Here is a 13,703-nt window from a genome sequence, read left to right on the forward strand (position 1 = left end):
TGCAGTGAGTTGATCCACACAAGAGGACAGACCTTGAATGTCCATATCTACACCTGTGTCCTGAACCACCCAGAGGTTAAGGGGAAAAGAAATACAAAACACACTGCAGAGGAAAAAAAATGGTCTCAGAACTTCTCTTATCCCTCTATTGAGATGCATTAACACTTTGTAGGCCAGCTGTACTGTTATGTTTGGGCTGGTGGTTAGGAGCGCTAGAAATGACCAGATGAGCAAACTAGCAATACAGGACGAGCTCTGGGAAGTGGGAGCTCTGCTGACCGCAAACCCTAATTCTATCACAACAACTAGAAATAGCCGTGGAGCGTTCCTGACTCTGCCTAGACGCCTCTTCACAGCTTAAGAGCTAACTACCCCTAAAGATAGAAAATACAGCCTACCTTGCCTCAGAGAATTTCCCCAAAGAAATAGGCAGCCCCCACATATATTGACTGTGAGTTAAGATGGAAGTCACAAACACAGGAAGGAAATAGGTTTCAGCATAGGAGGCCAGACTTAACTAAACAGACTGAAGATAGAAAAGGTATCTTTGTGGTCAGCATAAAAAACTAACAAAAAACCACGCAGAGTGTGCAAAAGAAACCACCGCACCGACTCACGGCGCGGTGGTGCCACTCTGCATCCCAGAGCTTCCAGCTAACTAGATTAAATCATAATAGCAAGCTGGACAAAAACACAGTGGTAACAAATAAGCTAGCAGGGACTTAGCTTTTGCTGAAATAGACAGGTCATCTGAAAGATCCAAGAGAACTGAACCAGTACTAGGACATTGACAGCTGGCATCAAGTAATGATCTGAGTGGAGTTAAATAGAGCAGCCAGCCAAGGCCTGAACGAGATCAGCTGGAAAAGGAATCTCAGAACCAGCAGCTCCACTCACAGCCACCAGAGGGAGTTCATGAACAGAACTCGCCGAAGTACCATTCATAACCACAGGAGGGAGCTCGAGAACAGAATTCACAACACCTCCCATACTGTTTGCTTATGCATCGAATGCAAGGTCTGGCCTTCACCAATGTTACATGCACCCCAATAAGCATTTCAGCAGACGTACTTGAGGGCCTCAGGACAAAATTGTTCCCATTAGAAGGAAGTGTGTCTCCCATACTGTTTGCTTATGCACTGAATGCAAGGCCTGCCCTGCACCAATGTTACATGCACTCCAATAACCATTTGAAACAACGTACTGGATGACTACATGAAACAAAAGTTCCATTATTATTTTTTTATTATTATTACCATAAATTTTGTCCATGAACTGAATGCAATGCCTGACCTTAATTTGCACGCACCACAATTCCCTTTGGAAGAAACGTGGAGGAGGGTCTCATAAAAAAATGTTCACATTACAAAGGAATGCTTCACCTATACTTGGAATGCCCATACACTAAGTGCATGGGCTGACAAATATTTCCCCATGGGGGTACATTTTTAAAAAAAATTGTTTATGGCCATCATATACCCTTGCAAAAAACTAGAGTGGCAGTAGCATCACGGAATATGTTCACCCTCGTTTTCTAGTGGTGGTATCTGAAGCGATGTAGAGGATGTCCTCCTGTGAATGTTTTCCCAATTTAATAGAGCGGGTCTCCTATGCTTGTAATGCCCATATACTAAGTGTAAGGGCTGACAAACATTTCCCCCAGGGGGTCTACTTTTTTTTCTTAATTATTTACTGGCATCAGAAACACCCTTGCCCAAAATTAGAGTGACTGTTGCATCACGGAATACATTCACCCTCGTGTTCTAGTGATGGTGTCTGAGGAGATGTGGAGGATGTCCTCCTATGAATGTTTTCCCAATTTAAAGGAGCCGGTCTCCTATACTTGCAATCCCCATACACTAAGTGTAAGGGTTGACAAACATTTCGACATGGAGGGTACATTTTTTAAAAATTTTTACGGGCCTCATAGACACCCTTGCAAAAAAATAGACTGGCTGTAGCATCACAGAACATGTTCACCCTGGCGTTCTAGTGGTGGTGTCTGAAGAGACGTGGAGGATGTCCTCCTATGAATGTTTTTCCAATTGAAAGGAGCGGGTCTCCTATACTTGTAATGCCCATACACTAAGTGCATGGGCTGACAAACATTTCCCCATGGGGGGTACATTTTTTTAAAAAAATTTACGGGCACCCTTGCAGAAAATAGACACTCTCGAAAAAAATAGACTGGCTGTAGCATCACAGTACACTTTCACCCTGGCGTTCTAGTGGTGGTGGATGATGAGGAGAAGGAGGAGGAGGACAACATGAAATAGCCAAAATCAGGAAGCGTATACCCATTTGTGGGTGTGAAGAGGTGCATGGGAATACACCTCCCAAAAAGACACTGTATTGGAGGTTATGTTTCGCTGTAATTTAGTGGTGTAGAGATGTCTTGCCGAATCCAGCCCTTGTTCATTTGTATAAGAGTCAGCCAGTCTGCATTTTCTTTTGACAGGCGAATGCGCTTATCTGTTATAATTCCACCAGCGGCACTAAAAACCTGCTCTGACAAAACGCTAGCGGCAGGGCAGGCCAGGACCTCCAAAGCATAGAGAGCCAGTTCATGCCACGCGTCCAGCTTGAATACCCAATAATTAAAAAGCACAGAGGAATCACGTAGGGCGTTGGTATGGTCAGCAAGGTAATCCCTCACCATCTTCCCAAACATACCATTCATTGTGACATTACCCTGCGCCTCTGGGCCAAGGCGATGGGAAGGTCTGAGAAAACTGTCCCAGAACTTTGCCAGTGTTGACCTGCCACTGCTGGATTGGAGTTGTGTTTCTCTTGCCTGCACTCCTTGGTTGTCCAATGAGATGAAAATTCCAATTAACCAATGGCAGTGCACTGATTACTACTTCTGGCCCCTCTGTCATAGGGAGGGTGCCGGAGCAACGAGTATCTACTCTTGCTATTTCCGGTTCTGTTCCTGTTTTGTCTGCGCTGTTAAAGCATTCCATTTTGCACTCTGCTTATGCTGTTTGTTTCCGCAGAATATCAGTGACCAGTGGTTCGGCTATCCTAAGACAACACCTATACCTTTATACTTACGGTAAGTGCCATCATCCCGGTCCGCCACTCATCATCCGAATCCGTGGACAACGTCAAAGATGCTGGGGCCAGCTTCCTCCCATGTACCTGGAATCTGACTTCCCTTGCCAGAGCCAGCTTCATATATCATACCTGGTGTCCACCGGTCAGCTCCACCATATCTGTTATTTCTGTTTATCCGTTTGTCCCGCTGGGACAGCTGCCACGTGTCCGAGGTCTAACTGGAGGTAGCACCTGTGTCTCCCAGGTATTCCATTCTGGTCCTGTTCGAGGGATCTTACTATGGATACCTGGAGCTCACTAGTTATGCCCCCTTCGGAGCCCCCCGGACCGAGGTCCCGAGGTTCCACTCAAAAAATAAAAGACGAATGTGAACTTCATCACCTGTGCCTCCGCTTCCATTCGTTACACCCTGCATGTTCATTGGCGCTCTAAAGAGCACCAAAATTGCAGGGCGGATATCCGAGCTCCCACCGAATAATCCCGGAAATGCTCGAGTACACCGAGTGTCATGATACTCTGGTGAGTAACGAGTAGTGGTGAGCACATTCGCTCATTACTAGCTGTAACTTCTAAAAGAGATATTGTACTGAAATGTGGACTGTACATACTTTAGTTAATGAGAATCTGATGTTTTAAAGCAGGTGTTTAAAATGTCCAAGGTTCGCATGCAAGCAGACCTGCACGAGCGTTTCCATATTGTTGAATGTATTCCGCAGGATGTCTGATGTACAGTTAGGTCCATATATATTTGGACAGAGACAACATTTTTCTAATTTTGGTTATAGCCATTACCACAATGAATTTTAAACAAAACAATTCAGATGCAGTTGAAGTTCAGACTTTCAGCTTTCATTTGAGGGTATCCACATTAAAATTGGATGAAGGGTTTAGGAGTTTCAGATCCTTAACATGTACCACCCTGTTTTTAAAGGGACCAAAAGTAATTGGACAGATTCAATAATTTTAAATAAAATGTTAATTTTTAGTACTTGGTTGAAAACCCTTTGTTGCCAATGACTGCCTAAAGTCTTGAACTCATGGACATCACCAGACGCTGAGTTTCCTCCTTTTTGATGCTCTGCCAGGCCTTCACTGCTGTGGTTTTCAGATGCTGTTTGTTTGTGGGCCTTTCTGTCTGAAGTTTAGTCTTTAACAAGTGAAATGCATGCTCAATTGGGTTGAGATCAGGTGACTGACTTGGCCATTCAAGAATATTCCACTTCTTTGCTTTAATAAACTCCTGAGTTGCTTTGGCTTTATGTTTTGGGTCATTGTCCATCTGTAGTATGAAACGACGACCAATCAGTTTTGCTTCATTTGGCTGGATCTGAGCATACAGTATGGCTCTGAATACCTCAGAATTCATTCGGCTGCTTCTGTCCTGTGTCACATCATCAATAAACACTAGTGACCCAGTGCCACTGGCAGCCATGCATGCCCAAGCCATCACACTGCCTCCGCCGTGTTTTACAGATGATGTGGTATGCTTAGGATCATGAGCTGTACCCCGCCTTCACCATACTTTTCTCTTTCCATCATTCTGGTAGAGGTTGATCTTGGATTCATCTGTCCAAAGAGTGTTCTTCCAGAACTGTGCTGGCTTTTTTAGATGTTTATTAGCACAGTCCAGTCTAGCCTTTTTTCATTCTTGATGCTTATGAGTGGCTTGCACCGTGCAGTGAACCCTCTGTAGTTACTTTCATGCAGTCTTCTCTTTATGGTAGATTTGGATATTGATACGCCGACCTTCTGGAGAGTATTGTTCACTTGGTTGGCTGTTGTGAAGGGGTTTCTCTTCACCATGGAGATTATTCTGCGATCATCCACCACTGTTGTCTTCCGTGGGCGCCCAGGTCTTTTTGCATTGATGAGTTCACCAGTGCTTTCTTTCTTTCTCAGGATGTACCAAATTGTAGATTTTGCCACTCCTAATATTGTAGCAATTTATCCGATGGGTTATTTCTGTTTTCGCAGCTTAAGGATGGCTTGCTTCACCTGCATGGAGAGCTCCTTTGACCGCATGTTTACTTCACAGCAAAACCTTACAAATGCAAGCACCACACCTCAAATCAACTCCAGGCCTTTTATCTGCTTAATTGAGAATGACATAACGAAGGGATTGCCCACACCTGTCCATGAAATAGCCTTGGAGTCAATTGTCCAATTACTTTTGGTCCCTTTAAAAACAGGGTGGCACATGTTAAGGAGCTGAAACTCCTAAACCCTTCATCCAATTTTATTGTGGATACCCTCAAATGAAAGCTGAAAGTCTGAACTTCAACTTCATTTGAATTGTTTTGTTTAAAATTAATTGTGGTAATGTCTATAAGCAAAATTAGAAAAATGTTGCCTCTGTCCAAATATATATGGACCTAACTGTATGTGGTCATAGCTAGTGATGAGCGAATATAATCGTTACTTGAGATTTCTAGAGCATGTTCGGACTTCCGAGTATTTTTTAGTGCTCGGAGATTTAGTTTTTATTGCCGCAGCTGAATGATTTACATCTGTTAGCCAGCAAAAGTACATGTGGGAGTTGCCTGGTTGCTAGGGAATCCCCACATGTACTTATGCTGGCTAACAGATGTAAAACATTCAGCTGCGGCAATAAAAACTAAATCTGCAAGCACTAAAAAATACTCAGAGGTCACCCGAGCGTGCTCGAAAAATCTCGAGTTATGAGTATATCACTAGTCATAGCCTGTATTTCTCACTGTGTGTTCTCTTCAAGTGCCTGTAATGTTTATAGTTTTCTGCTGTACACCCGATCTTTTAAATGGCTCCAAAGGAAAAAATCTGGTGATGTTAAATCAAGCAGTCATGGTTGTCACAGTCTCTTGAAGATTACTCTGTCATCAATGAGGGCTTCAATCCCTGTCATGTTGACAATCAACGTGTGACACATTCACGATCCTGTTGGAAGTAGGTAGACTGTTGGACTGTTCATACTTTGGTTCATGAGAAACCGATGTTTTAAAGCAGGTGTTGAAAATATCCAAGGTCCGCATCCAAGCAGGCCTGCACGAGCCTTTCCATATTGTTAAATGTATTCCGTTGGATGTCTGTAGGCATAGCCTGAATTTCTCACTGTGTGTTCTCTTGGAGTGCCTGTTATGTTTCTAGCTTTCCACTGTACACCCGACCCTTCAAATAGCCCTGAAGGGTGTTAAATCCAGGAATCATAGTGGTCACAGTGCCTTTGAGATTACTCTGTAATCATGGAAGGCTTCAATCTCTGTGATGCCGGCAATCAACGTGTGACACATTTACCATCCTGTTGGAAGTAGCCCATTCTAATTTCCTCATGGTCAGCTGATTGGCAAAGGTTTGGAAGATTTCCATGTACACTGCTGTTGTCACTGTTGCTTAAAAAATATGGGACTAATTACACAGGCCAACAAAAAACAACTTTTTTTATGTTTCTTTGATGAAAATAGGCAAATATTACTAATTTTGGGTCGAGAAACTCAAATATACCCACAGAATTGTTTAATTAGCTCTCGTTTTTTAGATACACGCCATGGATGTATGTGCTGTAGGTAGCGAGAAGCATTCATTACAAGAGTATAAATTGCACACAAATGTCATGTTCAAACTTGAAATATTGTTTAAAATATGATTAAAATAGCAAGAACACAATACATTAACTGAACACAACAGTTCAGACAAGACCTATTCACGAGAACGCTTTCTTTTTGCTTGTCTATTGAAGTTTTCTTCTGGTACATCTCTGATTAATGTCCAACAGTAGTCTGCAAGCATGGAAGCATTCCACTTGCCCTGATATCTTTGTTCCATATTTAAAATATCTTGGTGGAATCGCTCACCATGCTCATCGCTTACTGCACCACAATTGTCCGGGAAGAAATCCAGATGAGAGTCCAGAAAGTGTATTTTTAATGACATGTTGCAGCCTAATTTATGATACTTCGTAAGAAGGTTATTCACAATATCAACATAGTTATCAACTCGTCTGTTTCCCAAGAAGCCACGTACAACATCTCTGAAGGCTTGCCATGCCGCCTTCTCATTGCCTTGTAGGATCTCGTCAAAATTTCCATCCCTAAGTAGGTCACGAATTTGAGGACCAATGAAGACACCTTCTTTCACTTTAGCATCACTGAGTTGTGGAAACTTCCCTCTGAGGTACTTAAAAGCATTTCCTTCTTGGTTCATTCCCTTAACAAAATTTTTCATAAGACCAAGTTTAATGTGTAGCGCCGGCAGAATGATTTTACTGCGTTCAACAAGTGGACAGTGTTGAACATTCTTAATTCCAGGACACATTTTGTCCCTTGTAGGCCACACTTTTATATTGTAGTGAGAAGATCTAGCACGGCTGTCCCACTCACATAGGAAACAGCAATATTTTGTGTATCCCAACTGCATGCCTAACAATATTGCAACCACTTTCAAGTCTGCACAGATCTGCCATTGGTGGTCACTGTATTTTATTGCGTCCAGAAGCAGTTTCATATTGTTGTAGGTTTCTTTCATGCAAACAGCATGGCCTACAGGAACGGAAGGAAGAACATTTCCATTGTGCAATAGTACAGCTTTTAAACTAACCTTTGAACCGTCGATGAAAAGTCTCCAATCTAGTGGGTTGTACTGAACATTCATAGCGGACATTAAACCATCAACACTGGTGCAGAAAACGAGATTGTCTTGCTTTTTAAAATAAACATGTAAATCTCTTTGTCGATGCCTATAGGCAGTCACTTTAACATTGTACAGTAGAAAGTTCCATTGTTTTAATCTTGAAGCCAGAAGCTCTGCCTTTTCTTTCGACAGGTCCAGGTCGCGTATCAGATCATTGAGTTCACCCTGAGAAAGCAAATGTGGTTCATTTGATGCAGACTGTGAATCATATTCAAGATCTTGTGATGAACTTCCGGGCGATTCTTCCTCCTGATCTGATTCCAGTACATATTCCTTTGGAGGGCGAGGAACGGGAAGATCTTTCCCATGTGGGACTGGTCTTATAGCCGAGGGGATGTTAGGGTACTCAATAGTCCCCTTCTTTTTTCTTGACATGCCATGCTGAAGAGGAGCAACCATGCAGAAATAGCAGTCGTCTACATGATTTCTTGGCTCCCTCCAAATCATTGGCACACCAAAACGCATAGAACGTCCTTTATTCTTCAACCATGCAACCAGATTTACTGAACAACTATTGCAGCAAATGTGTGGAGCCCAGGGCTTCTCCTGATCACCAACCTTTACACCAAAGTAATGATGGTAAGCAGTCTTCACAAGTGGAGTAATTGGTCTTCTTTGGTTGGCAAATGTCACATAACCACACACGTAACAAAAATTGTTAACAATATTTGCACATTTACGAGGCATTTTCAAAGTGTAAATTCTCTCCACAAAATTACTGCAACAAGAGAAAGAGACTTCAATTAGTACAAACTATGCAGACACAATGAATAAAATGGCTGACATTGGTTCAACAGGTCTGTAATCAGGTTTACCAATACACATTTGTTGAAAATTCAAAATTTCCCTATTTTCCTGCATAATAATCTTAACCCCTTCCCGACATGTGACGGTATAGTATGTCACATGTCGGGACCCCCGCTTTGATGTGCGCTCCGGCGGTGAGCGCACATCAAAGTCGCGACATGTCAGCTGTTTTTTACAGCTGACATGTGCGCGCAATAGCGGCGGGTGAAATCGCGATCACCCGCCGCTATTAACTAGTTAAATGCCGCTGTCAAACACAGACAGCGGCATTTAACTACCGTGCGGCCGGATATGAGCGCATCGCCGACCCCCGTCACATGATCGGGGGTCGGCGATGCATCAGGAAGGTAACCATAGAGGTCTTGGAGACCTCTATGGTTACTGATTGCCGGTGGCTGTGAGCGCCCCCCTGTGGTCGGCGCTCACAGCACACCTGCAATTCTGCTGTGTAACAGCGATCTTATGATCGCTGCTGCATAGCAGAGCCGATCGGGCTGTGCCTGCTTCTAGCCTCCCATGGAGGCTATAGAAGCATGGCAAAAGTAAAAAAAAAAAAGTTTTTAAAAATGTGAAAAAAATAAAAAAAACATAAAAGTTTAAATCACCCCCCTTTCGCCCCAATCAAAATAAATCAATAAAAAAAACCCCCAACCTACACATATTTGGTATCGCCGCGTTCAGAATCGCCCGATCTAGCAATAAAAAAAAGCATTAACCTTATCGCAAAACGGCGTAACGAGAAAAAAAATCGGAACGCCAGAATTACGTTTTTTTGGTCGCCACGACATTGCATTAAAATGCAATAACGGGCGATCAAAAGAACGTATCTGCACCAAAATGCTATCATTAAAAACGCCAGCTCGGCACGCAAAAAATAAACCCTCACCCGACCCCAGATCACGAAAAATGGAGACGCTACGGGTATCGGAAAATGGCGCAATTTTGTTTTGTTTTGTTTTTTGCAAAGTTTGGAATTTTTTTTCACCACTTAGGTGAAAAATAACCTAGTCATGTTAGGTGTCTATGAACTCGTAATGACCTGGAGAATCATAATGGCAGGTCAGTTTTAGCATTTAGTGAACCTAGCAAAATAGGCAAGCAAAAAACAAGTGTGGGATTGCACTTTTTTTGCAATTTCACTGCACTTGGAATTTTTTTCCCGTTTTCTAGTACACGACATGGTAAAACCAATGATGTCGTTCAAAAGTACAACTCGTCCCGCAAAAAATAAGCCCTCACATGGCCAAATTGACGGAAAAATAAAAAAGTTATGGCTCTGGGAAGGAGGGGAGCGAAAAACGAAAACGGAAAAACGGAAAAAGCTCCGGGGGTGAAGGGATGACATGTATCTCAGCAACAAGAGCTAATAATGATTTTTAAGTAACATATTCGTTTTTAGGATGCTAAAATTATTACAAACCAGCTATTTTCATTTCAGACACATTTTCACTGTTGGCCAGTGTTATGTGCCACCTGGAAATGTCACACCAAACACCAACTTTTTCTGGATCAGGTGGCATATCATGAAACATGTGCAGGTCATCAGAAGCCCAAATATGTGTGGCTTGTGAATTTAGATAGCTATATAGGTGAAACCAGGCTTTGTTAGTGTACCAGCTATAGTCCAATATGTTTTCTTCTTCAGCAATTAAGGTCTGGAAACACTGACAATAACAAATTACACCGTGTTCCAAATTATTATGAAATTGGATCTAAGTGTCATAAAGATTTGTTTTGTTTTTCAAATAAGCTCATGGATGGTATTGTGTCTCAGGGCTCAATGGATCACTGAAATCAATCTTAAACGTATGTGATAATTAGTTTCCCAAGTGATTCTAATTAAAGGACTACTTATAAATGATGTTCTACATTATTAAGCAGGCCACAGTTTTCAAGTAACATGGGAAAGAAAAAGGATCTCTCTGCTGCCGAAAAGTCAAGGGATGAAAACATTAGATATTTCCCGAAAACTTAAGCGTGATCATCATACTGTTAAGAGATTTGTGGCTGATACTGAGCACAGACATATTCGTGCTGATAAAGGCAGAATGAGGAAGGATTCTGCCAGGCAAGTTCATCGGATTAAGAGAGCAGCTGCTAAAAAGCCATTACAAACCAGCAAACAGATATTTTAAGCTGCTGGTGCCTCTGGAGTCCCTCAAACCTCAAGGTGAAGGATCATTCAAAGGCTTGCTGTGGTTCATAAACCTACTATTCGGCCACCCCTAAACAGTGTTCACAAGCAGAAATGGTTGCAGTGGGCCCAGACATACTTGAAGACTAATTTTAAAACAGTCTTGTTTACTGATGAGTGTCGAGCAACCCTGGATGGTCCAGATGGATGGAGTGGTGGATGGCCACCATGTCCCAACAAGGCAGTGACGTCAGCAAGGAGATGGAGGGATCATGTTTTGGTCCAGAATCATGGGGAAACAGCTGATAGGGCCCGTTAAGGTTTCTGAAGGTGTGAAAATGACCTCTGCAAAGTATATAGAGTTTCTGACTAACAACTTTCTTCCATGGTATAAAAAGTAGAAATATGTCTTCAGGAGCAAAATCATCTTCATGCATGACAATGCACCATCTCATGCTGCAAAGAATACCTCTGAGTCATTGGCTGCTATGGGCCTAAAAGGAGATAAACTCATGGTGTGGCCACCATCTTCCCCTGACCTCAACCCTATAGAGAACCTTTGGAGTATCATCAAGCAAAAGATTTATGAGGGTGGGAAGCAGTTTACATCAAAACAACAGCTCTGGGAGGCTATTCTGACTTCGTACAAAGAAATACAAGCAGAAACTCTCCAAAAACTCACAAGTTCAATGGATGCAAGAATTGTGAAGGTGATATCATAGAAGGGTTCCTATGTTAACATGTAACTTGGCCTGTTAGGATGTTTTGGAGTGAAATAGCTTTTTTGTTTGGTGAATGTGACCTCCTAATGCTGCAAATTCAACAAATGAGCATTTTCAGTTCTTGAAAACATACCAAATGTTTGGAAATTCTACTGTGCCTAATAATTTGGAACAGTGCATTTTAAGTTTTTATTCATTTTGGAGATTATACTGTTATCATTGGGAGGTTTCTTCAATAAAATTTGATGTATACTCTAACGGGTGATTACTTTTATTAGATTGTCATTTGCACCGACCATTTAGGAAAATCCGAGAAAAATATAATTTGCATAATAATTTGGAATATGGTGTATTTTCTCTGGATCGGGCACTTTCAATTCCTGAATGACAGTGACTCTGTACAGGCGAACGAGACCTTTCTTGCCCTCTTGTTGACATGTGGAATATGAAATGCCTGACTCCCAGGAAAGCCTGTGCAACAATTTAAATTTACGTGGAGATGCCGGAAGTCGCTTTTTCTTATCCTTAATTGTTTCATCATCAGACATTTTCAAACATCCTTCATTATGCCTATCCAGTCATGTTCCTGTACGTTCTAGCTTATTCATCAGTGACAGATTGCACGGTTTGGATGGTGGATTTCGATCTCTAAACTTATTTAGAAGCTGACTTTGGCATCTCTTTAAGGAATCAGTTTTCCAATAAGTATTTACAATGAAAACACGCTCCTCCAAACTATGTCTGTGCATTGTTAAAAAATGAAGAAGGAATTTGGCAGGAGTGAAATCCAAGCACCACACAAACTACCGAAGCACAGAAAGGCATGCAGCAAACTTATCTTGTAATGGAGACAACTGACAGGGCGAAAAGTCGGTGAGACCACTCTGTGCAAGTGTAACAGGGGGCAGGGTGGTAGTCATGATCAAGGGGCACATTATCTACTTCTTCTTCACCCTGGTCCTCTACAGAAATGGGGATTATGCAAATCCCGGGGGGGGGGGGGGAGGCAGAGTTTCTGTGACAGTCATTTTTATACTCTCTTCTGATCCACCATCAAATCTTTCAGTTTTCAGAATGAGATAGCCAAAGCAACTTGAAAATGAAAAGTCCTTTGTACCTATAAACACGCTCAAAAACGGTGAATGACATGAGATATATTTTCCATCTTCTGCATACACAGACAATGGCACTTTTCCAATGGTGATGGAATCAGACACAGTCTTTGCAATAGATATGATTGCAGTGTTTTATCTCTAAGGGATTCTCAATTTTCTTGGAATCTGGATATGAGGGAGCTCCTTCTACTACCCTACTGTTCCTGCTACCTGACTTTCCTGGACCCACCTTGTTGATAAAGCTGTTCTAGTCCCGACACCTTGTGGAGTCCCCAAATTGGCCTTTACAGGTAGGTCTGCGCTGTTTGTCCTTGTTGCTCCTCTTCTCCTGTATTTGCCACACACACTCTTCTCTTCTCTCACTACTGTCTTCTCGGAGACTCACTAATAGGGTTGAGCGACTTTCATTTTTTAAAGATCGAGTCGGGTTTTGTGAAACCCGACTTTGTCCAGAGTCGAGTCGAGTGCAGTCGGCCGATTATCGCTAAAAGTCGGGGATCGACCGAAACACGAAACCCAATGCAAGTCAATGGGGAAGCATAGTCGGCAGTGAGTGGAGGCCAGGAAAACACCTACAGTGCCCATTTTAATGCCAAAAACATCCATTCTTGTTTCTGAAGCTTGTCAATCTTAATTAACTTTATAATAATAGTTGTTCAATGGAACTTGGGGGTCATTTGGCAAATTTGTGGGGGGTAGGGCTGGTTCAAGGTTTTAGTGGGCCCAGGAATCGTGGACTACGTCATGGCGGTGGAGCAGGGAAAGGTAAGTATTTCAATGTTGCAAGTGCTGTGATCCTGAGCAAGCAGGGGGGCACACTTGTTCGCATTGGCACTGGCACAGGGCCCCTCAAAGTACAGCGGTGTGTTTGCACGGCGGGGGGGCCTCCCACCAGCAGCGACACTTTTGCATACTCTGAGGGGCCCTGTGCCAGTGACGTCGCCAACGAGTATGCCCCCCCCACCTGATGAAGGAACCTGCACTTTCATCTGCACCTTCCTCTTTGTCCCTGTGTAAGGTGGTATAACATGCGGGAAGGGGAACCTTACTTTCAGCAGGGTCAGATTCTGGCTGTGTAGAGTGCAAGGGGAATGTAGTGGTCTAGGTCAATGTACCAGCAGACTCATCTAGCAGTGGCTGGGCAATGGGCAGGATGAGGAGGAAACAGATATAGGGCCAAAGAATAAAGTAGGCTACATGCAGTTC

Source organism: Ranitomeya variabilis, chromosome 5, assembly GCF_051348905.1.
Source record: "Ranitomeya variabilis isolate aRanVar5 chromosome 5, aRanVar5.hap1, whole genome shotgun sequence".
Classification (NCBI taxonomy): domain Eukaryota; kingdom Metazoa; phylum Chordata; class Amphibia; order Anura; family Dendrobatidae; genus Ranitomeya; species Ranitomeya variabilis.